The sequence below is a fragment of the Brienomyrus brachyistius genome, chromosome 2 (genome assembly GCF_023856365.1).
Source record: "Brienomyrus brachyistius isolate T26 chromosome 2, BBRACH_0.4, whole genome shotgun sequence".
NCBI lineage: Eukaryota > Metazoa > Chordata > Actinopteri > Osteoglossiformes > Mormyridae > Brienomyrus > Brienomyrus brachyistius.
In genome coordinates, this window is record NC_064534.1 from 37,947,204 (window position 1) to 37,960,130 (window position 12,927).

Consider the following 12,927-nt stretch of genomic DNA (forward strand, 5'->3'; position numbering starts at 1 on the left):
AAAATTGTTCTGGCTGCAGCCTGCAGTATGGACTTGTTGGTGTGTGTAGCTCCCAGTGTTCTGACAGCGCGACGTTTTGGGGAAGCATGTGATTCAGCAGCTACCAGTGGGCTTCGTGCGGCGGAGATTTTGTGGCTGTTAGCGGAGTTGATAACAGAGGGTCGTTAAGAGAAGCCTGCATGCAGTAGGCAAAGGAGTAATGTTTGCCGGCGGGGGACGTGCGGCAATTAACCTGTGCGGTAGTGAAAAGGAGTTAAAAAGAAGGAAGTGTGCGGATGCGGAAAGAATGGAATAATTGTGGTAGGCTGCCGGCTGAGTAGTTTGGTGAATGTTTGGTGTGGGTCCGGCACTGCCGATTGGATGGTGGGGCTGCAGTGTGAGTCAGATAAAAAAAAAAAAAAAAAAAACAGGAGTAGGATCCAATGGGACTAACTGGCATGTATAGAGGCGTGTAATGCAAAAGGGCTGTTTTTGGTCGCGTCTCTCGCTTATGGCCATACCACACTGAACACGCCCGATCTCATCCGATCTCGGAAGCCAAGCAGGGTAGGGTCTGGTCAGTACTTGGATGGGAGACCTCCTGGGAATACCAGGTGCTGTAAGTTTTTCTCACTTTTACTTTATACAGGGGGCGCTCCACTTCACGATTAATTTAAATCTATCACTCCCCTTCCATTTTACTATTTTATATATATATATTTTTTTCTCTCATTCATAAAGGCAACTTTTACACACCGTTTTACTATAAATACTTCCTGGTAATTCTAGGTGCTGTAAGCTGTTCGTGCCTTTATTCCACCAGGGCGCGATCTTCTCACAAACTTGAAGACTGTCACTCCCCATTCACGTTTTACAACTTATTGTTAATGATAAAGAGACAGCTTTTTACACACAGTTTTAAACAAAGTACTGATATTATTCCTCTTCAACTGACCGCTTTGTTTTCTATGCAAAAACCACTTCGCCACAGAAGACTTGATATTGTTGGCATAGCAAGGTCTGCTCTTCTCCTCCTTTCAAAACTTGCTAAAAGCTGTATTTAAAAGAGCAGGTTGGCCGGGGTAATTCACACCCTTCAATGCCAGATTAATGTTTAGGTTAGTGGGAATCACAGAGGAATTAGGGATGGAAACTTCTTTGCTGATGGTAGAAGCGGTCTGGTGAATTTTTAGAGAGAAGAGGCCGTCGATGTTTCAATGTAGAAAATTGTTCTGGCTGCAGCCTGCAGTATGGACTTGTTGGCGTGTGTAGCTCCCAGTGTTCTGACAGCGTAACGTTTTGGGGAAGCATGTGATTCAACAGCTACCAGTGGGCTTCGAGCGGCAGAGATTTTGTGGCTGTTAGCGGAGTTGATAACAGAGGGTCGTTAAGAGAAGCCTGCATGAGGTAGGCAAAGGAGTAATGTTTGCCGGCGGGGGACGTGCGGCGATTAACCTGTGCGGTAGTGAAAAGGACTTAAAGAGAAGGAAGTGTGCGGATGCGGAAAGAATGGAATAATTGTGGTAGGCTGCCGGCTGAGTAGTTTGGTGAATGTTTGGTGTGGGTCCCGGCGCTGCTGATTGGATGGTGGGGCTGCAGTGTGAGTCAGATAAAAAAAAAAAAAAAAACATTAGTAGGATCCAATGGGACTAACTGGCATGTATAGACGCGTGTAATGCAAAAGGGCTGTTTTTGTTCGCAGCTCTCGCTTATGGCCATACCACCCTGAACACGCCCAATCTCGTCTGATCTCGGAAGCTAAGCGGGGTAGGGTCTGGTTAGTACTTGGATGGGAGACTGCCTGGGAATACCACGTGCTGTAAGCTTTTCTCACTTTTACTTTATACAGGGGGCGCTCCACTTCACGATTAATTTAAATCTATCACTCCCCTTCCATTTTACTATTTTATATATATATATATATATATTTTCTCTCTTTCATAAAGGCAGCTTTTAGAAACCGTTTTACTCTAAATACTGCCTGGTAATTCTAGGTGCTGTCAGCTGTTCGTGCCTTTATTCCACCAGGGCGCGATCTTCTCACAAACTTGAAGACTGTCACTCCCCATTCACGTTTTACAACTTATTGTTAATAATAAAGAGACAGCTTTTTACACACAGTTTTAAACAAAGTACTGATATAATTCTTCTTCAACTCACCACTTTGTTTTCTATGCAAAAACCACTTCGCCACAGAATATTCAATATTATTGGCATATTATCTGCTCTTCTCCTCCTTTTAAAACTTACTAAAAGCTGTATTTAAAAGAGCAGGTTGGCCGGGGTAATTCACACCCTTCAATGCCAGATTAATGTTTAGGTTAGTGGGAATCACAGAGGAATTAGGGATGGAAACTTCTTTGCTGATGGTAGAAGCGGTCTGGTGAATTTTTAGAGAGAAGAGGCCGTCGATGTTTCAATGTAGAAAATTGTTCTGGCTGCAGCCTGCAGTATGGACTTGTTGGCGTGTGTAGCTCCCAGTGTTCTGACAGCGTAACGTTTTGGGGAAGCATGTGATTCAACAGCTACCAGTGGGCTTCGAGCGGCAGAGATTTTGTGGCTGTTAGCGGAGTTGATAACAGAGGGTCGTTAAGAGAAGCCTGCATGAGGTAGGCAAAGGAGTAATGTTTGCCGGCGGGGGACGTGCGGCGATTAACCTGTGCGGTAGTGAAAAGGACTTAAAGAGAAGGAAGTGTGCGGATGCGGAAAGAATGGAATAATTGTGGTAGGCTGCCGGCTGAGTAGTTTGGTGAATGTTTGGTGTGGGTCCGGCGCTGCTGATTGGATGGTGGGGCTGCAGTGTGAGTCAGATAAAAAAAAAAAAAAAACATTAGTAGGATCCAATGGGACCAACTGGCATGTATAGAGGCGTGTAATGCAAAAGGGCTGTTTTTGGTAGCATCTCTCGCTTGCGGCCATACCACCATGAACACGCCCGATTTCATCTGATCTCGGAAGCTAAGCAGGGTAGGGTCTGGTTAGTACTTGGATGGGAGACCACCTGGGAATACCAGGTGCTGTAAACTTTTCTCACTTTTACTTTATACAGGGGGCGCTCCACTTCACGATTAATTTAAATCTATCACTCCCCTTCCATTTTACTATTTTATATATATATATTTTTTTTCTCTCATTCATAAAGGCAGCTTTTAGAAACCGTTTTACTCTAAATACTTCCTGGTAATTCTAGGTGCTGTAAGCTGATCGTGCCTTTATTCCAACAGGGCGCGATCTTCTCACAAACTTGAAGACTGTCACTCCCCATTCACGTTTTACAACTTATTGTTAATGATAAAGAGACAGCTTTTTACACACAGTTTTAAACAAAGTACTGATATTATTCCTCTTCAACTGACCGCTTTGTTTTCTATGCAAAAACCACTTCGCCACAGAAGACTCGATATTATTGGCATAGCAAGCTCTGCTCTTCTCCTTTCAAAACTTGCTAAAAGCTGTATTTAAAAGAACAGATTGGCCGGGGTAATTCACACCCTTCAATGCCAGCTTAATGTTTAGGTTAGTGGGAATCACAGAGGAATTAGGGATGGAAACTTCTTTGCTGGTGGTAGAAGCGGTCTGGTGAATTTTTAGAGAGAAGAGGCCGTCGATGTTTGAATGTAGAAAATTGTTCTGGCTGCAGCCTGCAGTATGGACTTGTTGGTGTGTGTAGCTCCCAGTGTTCTGACAGCGCGACGTTTTGGGGAAGCATGTGATTCAGCAGCTACCAGTGGGCTTCGTGCGGCGGAGATTTTGTGGCTGTTAGCGGAGTTGATAACAGAGGGTCATTAAGAGAAGCCTGCATGCAGTAGGCAAAGGAGTAATGTTTGCCGGCGGGGAACGTGCGGCGATTAACCTGTGCGGTAGTGAAAAGGAGTTAAAAAGAAGGAAGTGTGCGGATGCGGAAAGAATGGAATAATTGTGGTAGGCTGCCGGCTGAGTAGTTTGGTGAATGTTTGGTGTGGGTCCGGCGCTGCCGATTGGATGGTGGGGCTGCAGTGTGAGTCAGATAAAAAAAAAAAAAACAGGAGTAGGATCCAATGGGACTAACTGGCATGTATAGACGCGTGAAATGCAAAATGGCTGTTTTTGGTAGCATCTCTCGCTTACGGCCATACCACCCTGAACACGCCCGATCTCGTCTGATCTTGGAAGCTAAGCAGGGTAGGGTCTGGTTAGTACTTGGATGGGAGACCACCTGGGAATACCAGGTGCTGTAAGCTTTTCTCACTTTTACTTTATACAGGGGGCGCTCCACTTCACGATTAATTTAAATCTATCACTCCCCTTCCATTTTACTATTTTATATATATATATATATATATATATATATATATATATATTTTTTTTTTTTCTCTCTTTCATAAAGGCAGCTTTTAGAAACCGTTTTACTCTAAATACTGCCTGGTAATTCTAGGTGCTGTCAGCTGTTCGTGCCTTTATTCCACCAGGGCGCGATCTTCTCACAAACTTGAAGACTGTCACTCCCCATTCACGTTTTACAACTTATTGTTAATAATAAAGAGACAGCTTTTTACACACAGTTTTAAACAAAGTACTGATATAATTCTTCTTCAACTCACCGCTTTGTTTTCTATGCAAAAACCACTTCACCACAGAATATTCGATATTATTGGCATATTATCTGCTCTTCTCCTCCTTTTAAAACTTACTAAAAGCTGTATTTAAAAGAGCAGGTTGGCCGGGGTAATTCACACCCTTCAATGCCAGATTAATGTTTAGGTTAGTGGGAATCACAGAGGAATTAGGGATGGAAACTTCTTTGCTGATGGTAGAAGCGGTCTGGTGAATTTTTAGAGAGAAGAGGCCGTCGATGTTTGAATGTAGAAAATTGTTCTGGCTGCAGCCTGCAGTATGGACTTGTTGGTGTGTGTAGCTCCCAGTGTTCTGACAGCGTGACGTTTTGGGGAAGCATGTGATTCAGCAGCTACCAGTGGGCTTCGTGCGGCGGAGATTTTGTGGCTGTTAGTGGAGTTGATAACAGAAGGTCATTAAGAGAAGCCTGCATGCGGTAGGCAAAGGAGTAATGTTTGCCGGCGGGGGACGTGCGGCGATTAACCTGTGCGGTAGTGAAAAGGACTTAAAGAGAAGGAAGTGTGCGGATGCGGAAAGAATGGAATAATTTTGGTAGGCTGCCGGCTGAGTAGTTTGGTGAATGTTTGGTGTGGTTCCGGCACTGCCGATTGGATGGTGGGGCTGCAGTGTGAGTCAGATAAAAAAAAAAAAAAAACAGGAGTAGGATCCACTTGGACTAACTGGCATGTATAGAGGCGTGTAATGCAAAAGGACTGTTTTTGGTAGTTTTTCTCGCTCACGGCCGTACCACCCTGAACACGCCCGATCTCGTCTGATCTCGGAAGCCAAGCAAGATAGGGTCTCGTTAGTACTTGGATGGGAGACGTACTTGGAATACCAGGTGCTGTAAGCTTTTCTCACTTTTACTTTATACAGGGGGCACTCCACTTCACGATTAATTTAAATCTATCACTCCCCTTCCATTTTACTATTTTATATATATTTTTTTTTTCTTTCATTCATAAAGGCAGCTTTTACACACCGTTTTACTCTAAATACTGCCTGGTAATTCTAGGTGCTGTAAGCTGTTCGTGCCTTTATTCCACCAGGGCGCGATCTTCTCACAAACTTGAAGACTGTCACTCCCCATTCACGTTTTACAACTTATTGTTAATAATAAAGAGACAGCTTTTTACACACAGTTTTAAACAAAGTACTGATATAATTCCTCTTAAACTCACCGCTTTGTTTTCTATGCAAAAACCACTTCGCCACAGAATATTCGATATTATTGGCATATTATCTGCTCTTCTCCTCCTTTTAAAACTTGCTAAAAGCTGTATTTAAAAGAGCAGGTTGGCCGGGGTAATTCACACCCTTCAATGCCAGCTTAATGTTTAGGTTAGTGGGAATCACAGAGGAATTAGGGATGGAAACTTCTTTGCTGGTGGTAGAAGCGGTCTGGTGAATTTTTAGAGAGAAGAGGCCGTCGATGTTTCAATGTAGAAAATTGTTCTGGCTGCAGCCTGCAGTATGGACTTGTTGGCGTGTGTAGCTCCCAGTGTTCTGACAGCGTAACGTTTTGGGGAAGCATGTGATTCAACAGCTACCAGTGGGCTTCGAGCGGCAGAGATTTTGTGGCTGTTAGCGGAGTTGATAACAGAGGGTCGTTAAGAGAAGCCTGCATGAGGTAGGCAAAGGAGTAATGTTTGCCGGCGGGGGACGTGCGGCGATTAACCTGTGCGGTAGTGAAAAGGACTTAAAGAGAAGGAAGTGTGCGGATGCGGAAAGAATGGAATAATTGTGGTAGGCTGCCGGCTGAGTAGTTTGGTGAATGTTTGGTGTGGGTCCCGGCGCTGCTGATTGGATGGTGGGGCTGCAGTGTGAGTCAGATAAAAAAAAAAAAAAAACATTAGTAGGATCCAATGGGACTAACTGGCATGTATAGACGCGTGTAATGCAAAAGGGCTGTTTTTGTTCGCAGCTCTCGCTTATGGCCATACCACCCTGAACACGCCCAATCTCGTCTGATCTCGGAAGCTAAGCGGGGTAGGGTCTGGTTAGTACTTGGATGGGAGACTGCCTGGGAATACCACGTGCTGTAAGCTTTTCTCACTTTTACTTTATACAGGGGGCGCTCCACTTCACGATTAATTTAAATCTATCACTCCCCTTCCATTTTACTATTTTATATATATATATATATATATTTTCTCTCTTTCATAAAGGCAGCTTTTAGAAACCGTTTTACTCTAAATACTGCCTGGTAATTCTAGGTGCTGTCAGCTGTTCGTGCCTTTATTCCACCAGGGCGCGATCTTCTCACAAACTTGAAGACTGTCACTCCCCATTCACGTTTTACAACTTATTGTTAATAATAAAGAGACAGCTTTTTACACACAGTTTTAAACAAAGTACTGATATAATTCTTCTTCAACTCACCGCTTTGTTTTCTATGCAAAAACCACTTCGCCACAGAATATTCAATATTATTGGCATATTATCTGCTCTTCTCCTCCTTTTAAAACTTACTAAAAGCTGTATTTAAAAGAGCAGGTTGGCCGGGGTAATTCACACCCTTCAATGCCAGATTAATGTTTAGGTTAGTGGGAATCACAGAGGAATTAGGGATGGAAACTTCTTTGCTGATGGTAGAAGCGGTCTGGTGAATTTTTAGAGAGAAGAGGCCGTCGATGTTTCAATGTAGAAAATTGTTCTGGCTGCAGCCTGCAGTATGGACTTGTTGGCGTGTGTAGCTCCCAGTGTTCTGACAGCGTAACGTTTTGGGGAAGCATGTGATTCAACAGCTACCAGTGGGCTTCGAGCGGCAGAGATTTTGTGGCTGTTAGCGGAGTTGATAACAGAGGGTCGTTAAGAGAAGCCTGCATGAGGTAGGCAAAGGAGTAATGTTTGCCGGCGGGGGACGTGCGGCGATTAACCTGTGCGGTAGTGAAAAGGACTTAAAGAGAAGGAAGTGTGCGGATGCGGAAAGAATGGAATAATTGTGGTAGGCTGCCGGCTGAGTAGTTTGGTGAATGTTTGGTGTGGGTCCGGCGCTGCTGATTGGATGATGGGGCTGCAGTGTGAGTCAGATAAAAAAAAAAAAAAAACATTAGTAGGATCCAATGGGACCAACTGGCATGTATAGAGGCGTGTAATGCAAAAGGGCTGTTTTTGGTAGCATCTCTCGCTTGCGGCCATACCACCATGAACACGCCCGATTTCATCTGATCTCGGAAGCTAAGCAGGGTAGGGTCTGGTTAGTACTTGGATGGGAGACCACCTGGGAATACCAGGTGCTGTAAACTTTTCTCACTTTTACTTTATACAGGGGGCGCTCCACTTCACGATTAATTTAAATCTATCACTCCCCTTCCATTTAACTATTTTATATATATATATTTTTTTTCTCTCATTCATAAAGGCAGCTTTTAGAAACCGTTTTACTCTAAATACTTCCTGGTAATTCTAGGTGCTGTAAGCTGATCGTGCCTTTATTCCAACAGGGCGCGATCTTCTCACAAACTTGAAGACTGTCACTCCCCATTCACGTTTTACAACTTATTGTTAATGATAAAGAGACAGCTTTTTACACACAGTTTTAAACAAAGTACTGATATTATTCCTCTTCAACTGACCGCTTTGTTTTCTATGCAAAAACCACTTCGCCACAGAAGACTCGATATTATTGGCATAGCAAGCTCTGCTCTTCTCCTTTCAAAACTTGCTAAAAGCTGTATTTAAAAGAACAGATTGGCCGGGGTAATTCACACCCTTCAATGCCAGCTTAATGTTTAGGTTAGTGGGAATCACAGAGGAATTAGGGATGGAAACTTCTTTGCTGGTGGTAGAAGCGGTCTGGTGAATTTTTAGAGAGAAGAGGCCGTCGATGTTTGAATGTAGAAAATTGTTCTGGCTGCAGCCTGCAGTATGGACTTGTTGGTGTGTGTAGCTCCCAGTGTTCTGACAGCGCGACGTTTTGGGGAAGCATGTGATTCAGCAGCTACCAGTGGGCTTCGTGCGGCGGAGATTTTGTGGCTGTTAGCGGAGTTGATAACAGAGGGTCATTAAGAGAAGCCTGCATGCAGTAGGCAAAGGAGTAATGTTTGCCGGCGGGGAACGTGCGGCGATTAACCTGTGCGGTAGTGAAAAGGAGTTAAAAAGAAGGAAGTGTGCGGATGCGGAAAGAATGGAATAATTGTGGTAGGCTGCCGGCTGAGTAGTTTGGTGAATGTTTGGTGTGGGTCCGGCGCTGCCGATTGGATGGTGGGGCTGCAGTGTGAGTCAGATAAAAAAAAAAAAACAGGAGTAGGATCCAATGGGACTAACTGGCATGTATAGACGCGTGAAATGCAAAATGGCTGTTTTTGGTAGCATCTCTCGCTTACGGCCATACCACCCTGAACACGCCCGATCTCGTCTGATCTTGGAAGCTAAGCAGGGTAGGGTCTGGTTAGTACTTGGATGGGAGACCACCTGGGAATACCAGGTGCTGTAAGCTTTTCTCACTTTTACTTTATACAGGGGGCGCTCCACTTCACGATTAATTTAAATCTATCACTCCCCTTCCATTTTACTATTTTATATATATATATATATATATATATATATATTTTTTTTTTTTTTCTCTCTTTCATAAAGGCAGCTTTTAGAAACCGTTTTACTCTAAATACTGCCTGGTAATTCTAGGTGCTGTCAGCTGTTCGTGCCTTTATTCCACCAGGGCGCGATCTTCTCACAAACTTGAAGACTGTCACTCCCCATTCACGTTTTACAACTTATTGTTAATAATAAAGAGACAGCTTTTTACACACAGTTTTAAACAAAGTACTGATATAATTCTTCTTCAACTCACCGCTTTGTTTTCTATGCAAAAACCACTTCACCACAGAATATTCGATATTATTGGCATATTATCTGCTCTTCTCCTCCTTTTAAAACTTACTAAAAGCTGTATTTAAAAGAGCAGGTTGGCCGGGGTAATTCACACCCTTCAATGCCAGATTAATGTTTAGGTTAGTGGGAATCACAGAGGAATTAGGGATGGAAACTTCTTTGCTGATGGTAGAAGCGGTCTGGTGAATTTTTAGAGAGAAGAGGCCGTCGATGTTTGAATGTAGAAAATTGTTCTGGCTGCAGCCTGCAGTATGGACTTGTTGGTGTGTGTAGCTCCCAGTGTTCTGACAGCGTGACGTTTTGGGGAAGCATGTGATTCAGCAGCTACCAGTGGGCTTCGTGCGGCGGAGATTTTGTGGCTGTTAGTGGAGTTGATAACAGAAGGTCATTAAGAGAAGCCTGCATGCGGTAGGCAAAGGAGTAATGTTTGCCGGCGGGGGACGTGCGGCGATTAACCTGTGCGGTAGTGAAAAGGACTTAAAGAGAAGGAAGTGTGCGGATGCGGAAAGAATGGAATAATTTTGGTAGGCTGCCGGCTGAGTAGTTTGGTGAATGTTTGGTGTGGTTCCGGCACTGCCGATTGGATGGTGGGGCTGCAGTGTGAGTCAGATAAAAAAAAAAAAAAAACAGGAGTAGGATCCACTTGGACTAACTGGCATGTATAGAGGCGTGTAATGCAAAAGGACTGTTTTTGGTAGTTTTTCTCGCTCACGGCCGTACCACCCTGAACACGCCCGATCTCGTCTGATCTCGGAAGCCAAGCAAGATAGGGTCTCGTTAGTACTTGGATGGGAGACGTACTTGGAATACCAGGTGCTGTAAGCTTTTCTCACTTTTACTTTATACAGGGGGCACTCCACTTCACGATTAATTTAAATCTATCACTCCCCTTCCATTTTACTATTTTATATATATATTTTTTTTCTTTCATTCATAAAGGCAGCTTTTACACACCGTTTTACTCTAAATACTGCCTGGTAATTCTAGGTGCTGTAAGCTGTTCGTGCCTTTATTCCACCAGGGCGCGATCTTCTCACAAACTTGAAGACTGTCACTCCCCATTCACGTTTTACAACTTATTGTTAATAATAAAGAGACAGCTTTTTACACACAGTTTTAAACAAAGTACTGATATAATTCCTCTTAAACTCACCGCTTTGTTTTCTATGCAAAAACCACTTCGCCACAGAATATTCGATATTATTGGCATATTATCTGCTCTTCTCCTCCTTTTAAAACTTGCTAAAAGCTGTATTTAAAAGAGCAGGTTGGCCGGGGTAATTCACACCCTTCAATGCCAGCTTAATGTTTAGGTTAGTGGGAATCACAGAGGAATTAGGGATGGAAACTTCTTTGCTGGTGGTAGAAGCGGTCTGGTGAATTTTTAGAGAGAAGAGGCCGTCGATGTTTGAATGTAGAAAATTGTTTTGGCTGCAGCCTGCAGTATGGACTTGTTGGTGTGTGTAGCTCTCAGTGTTCTGACAGCGCGACGTTTTGGGGAAGCATGTGATTCAGCAGCTACCAGTGGGCTTCGTGCGGCGGAGATTTTGTGGCTGTTAGCGGAGTTGATAACAGAAGGTCATTAAGAGAAGCCTGCATGCGGTAGGCAAAGGAGTAATGTTTGCCGGCGGGGGACGTGCGGCGATTAACCTGTGCGGTAGTGAAAAGGAGTTAAAGAGAAGGAAGTGTGCGGATGCAGAAAGAATGGAATAATTGTGGTAGGCTGCCGGCTGAGTAGTTTGGTGAATGTTTGGTATGGTTCCGGCACTGCCGATTGGATGGTGGGGCTGCAGTGTGAGTCAGATAAAAAAAAAAAAAAAAACAGGAGTAGGATCCACTTGGACTAACTGGCATGTATAGAGGCGTGTAATGCAAAAGGACTGTTTTTGGTAGTTTTTCTCGCTCACGGCCGTACCACCCTGAACACGCCCGATCTCGTCTGATCTCGGAAGCCAAGCAAGATAGGGTCTGGTTAGTACTTGGATGGGAGACCTACTGGGAATACCAGGTGCTGTAAGCTTTTCTCACTTTTACTTTATACAGGGGGCACTCCACTTCACGATTAATTTAAATCTATCACTCCCCTTCCATTTTACTATTTTATATATATATATTTTTTCTTTCATTCATAAAGGCAGCTTTTACACACCGTTTTACTCTAAATACTGCCTGGTAATTCTAGGTGCTGTAAGCTGTTCGTGCCTTTATTCCACCAGGGCGCGATCTTCTCACAAACTTGAAGACTGTCACTCCCCATTCACGTTTTACAACTTATTGTTAATGATAAAGAGACAGCTTTTTACACACAGTTTTAAACAAAGTACTGATATAATTCCTCTTAAACTCACCGCTTTGTTTTCTATGCAAAAATCACTTCGCCACAGAATATTCGATATTATTGGCATATTATCTGCTCTTCTCCTCCTTTCAAAACTTGCTAAAAGCTGTATTTAAAAGAGCAGGTTGGCCGGGGTAATTCACACCCTTCAATGCCAGCTTAATGTTTAGGTTAGTGGGAATCACAGAGGAATTAGGGATGGAAACTTCTTTGCTGGTGGTAGAAGCGGTCTGGTGAATTTTTAGAGAGAAGAGGCCGTCGATGTTTCAATGTAGAAAATTGTTCTGGCTGCAGCCTGCAGTATGGACTTGTTGGCGTGTGTAGCTCCCAGTGTTCTGACAGCGTGACGTTTTGGGGAAGCATGTGATTCAACAGCAACCAGTGGGCTTCGTGCGGCGGAGATTTTGTGGCTGTTAGCGGAGTTGATAACAGGGTCTTTAAGAGAAGCCTGCATGCGGTAGGCAAATGAGTAATGTTTGCCGGCGGGGGACGTGCGGCGATTAACCTGTTCGGTAGTGAAAAGGACTTAAAGAGAAGGAAGTGTGCGGATGCGGAAAGAATGGAATAATTGTGGTAGGCTGCCGGCTGAGTAGTTTGGTGAATGTTTGGTGTGGGTCCGGCGCTGCCGATTGGATGGTGGGGCTGCAGTGTGAGTCAGATAAAAAAAAAAAAAAAAAAACAGGAGTAGGATCCAATGGGACCAACTGGCATGTATAGAGGCGTGTAATGCAAAAGGGCTGTTTTTGGTAGCATCTCTCGCTTACGGCCATACCACCCTGAACACACCCGATCTTGTCTGATCTCGGAAGCCAAGCAGGGTAGGGTCTGGTTAGTACTTGGATGGGAGACCTCCTGGGAATACCAGGTGCTGTAAGCTTTTCTCACTTTTACTTTATACAGGGGGCGCTCCACTTCACGATTAATTTAAATCTATCACTCCCCTTCCATGTTACTATTTTATATATATATTTTTATTTTCTCTCTTTCATAAAGGCAGCTTTTACACACCGTTTTACTCTAAATACTGCCTGGTAATTCTAGGTGCTGTAAGCTCTTCGTGCCTTTATTCCACCAGGGCGCGATCTTCTCACAAACTTGAAGACTGCCACTCCCCATTCACGTTTTACAACTTATTGTTAATGATAAAGAGACAGCTTTTTACACACAGTTTTAAACAAAGT

At 43.8% G+C, this 12,927-nt stretch overlaps 8 non-coding genes and 3 pseudogenes across 8 annotated transcripts; all 11 read left to right on the forward strand.

The window, feature by feature from the left end:
- Positions 1 to 486: 486 nt before the first annotated feature.
- On the forward strand, positions 487 to 605 carry LOC125736125 (5S ribosomal RNA). Its single transcript, XR_007395408.1, has one exon. It is a non-coding gene; the product is annotated as a 5S ribosomal RNA (ribosomal RNA).
- A 1,081-nt stretch (positions 606 to 1,686) lies between these two features.
- On the forward strand, positions 1,687 to 1,805 carry LOC125731265 (5S ribosomal RNA). The gene has a single exon (XR_007391551.1). It is a non-coding gene; the product is annotated as a 5S ribosomal RNA (ribosomal RNA).
- Positions 1,806 to 2,886: 1,081 nt separating this feature from the next.
- LOC125736353 (5S ribosomal RNA) lies at positions 2,887 to 3,005 on the forward strand. Its single transcript, XR_007395633.1, has one exon. It is a non-coding gene; the product is annotated as a 5S ribosomal RNA (ribosomal RNA).
- A 1,075-nt stretch (positions 3,006 to 4,080) lies between these two features.
- Positions 4,081 to 4,199, forward strand: LOC125733527 (5S ribosomal RNA). Its single transcript, XR_007392870.1, has one exon. It is a non-coding gene; the product is annotated as a 5S ribosomal RNA (ribosomal RNA).
- Positions 4,200 to 5,306: 1,107 nt separating this feature from the next.
- On the forward strand, positions 5,307 to 5,425 carry LOC125732210 (5S ribosomal RNA; annotated as a pseudogene).
- Positions 5,426 to 6,501: 1,076 nt separating this feature from the next.
- On the forward strand, positions 6,502 to 6,620 carry LOC125731266 (5S ribosomal RNA). The gene has a single exon (XR_007391553.1). It is a non-coding gene; the product is annotated as a 5S ribosomal RNA (ribosomal RNA).
- A 1,081-nt stretch (positions 6,621 to 7,701) lies between these two features.
- On the forward strand, positions 7,702 to 7,820 carry LOC125736355 (5S ribosomal RNA). Its single transcript, XR_007395635.1, has one exon. It is a non-coding gene; the product is annotated as a 5S ribosomal RNA (ribosomal RNA).
- Positions 7,821 to 8,894: 1,074 nt separating this feature from the next.
- Positions 8,895 to 9,013, forward strand: LOC125733528 (5S ribosomal RNA). The gene has a single exon (XR_007392871.1). It is a non-coding gene; the product is annotated as a 5S ribosomal RNA (ribosomal RNA).
- A 1,101-nt stretch (positions 9,014 to 10,114) lies between these two features.
- On the forward strand, positions 10,115 to 10,233 carry LOC125732211 (5S ribosomal RNA; annotated as a pseudogene).
- Positions 10,234 to 11,309: 1,076 nt separating this feature from the next.
- On the forward strand, positions 11,310 to 11,428 carry LOC125731565 (5S ribosomal RNA; annotated as a pseudogene).
- Positions 11,429 to 12,504: 1,076 nt separating this feature from the next.
- On the forward strand, positions 12,505 to 12,623 carry LOC125733880 (5S ribosomal RNA). Its single transcript, XR_007393213.1, has one exon. It is a non-coding gene; the product is annotated as a 5S ribosomal RNA (ribosomal RNA).
- Positions 12,624 to 12,927: the final 304 nt, after the last annotated feature.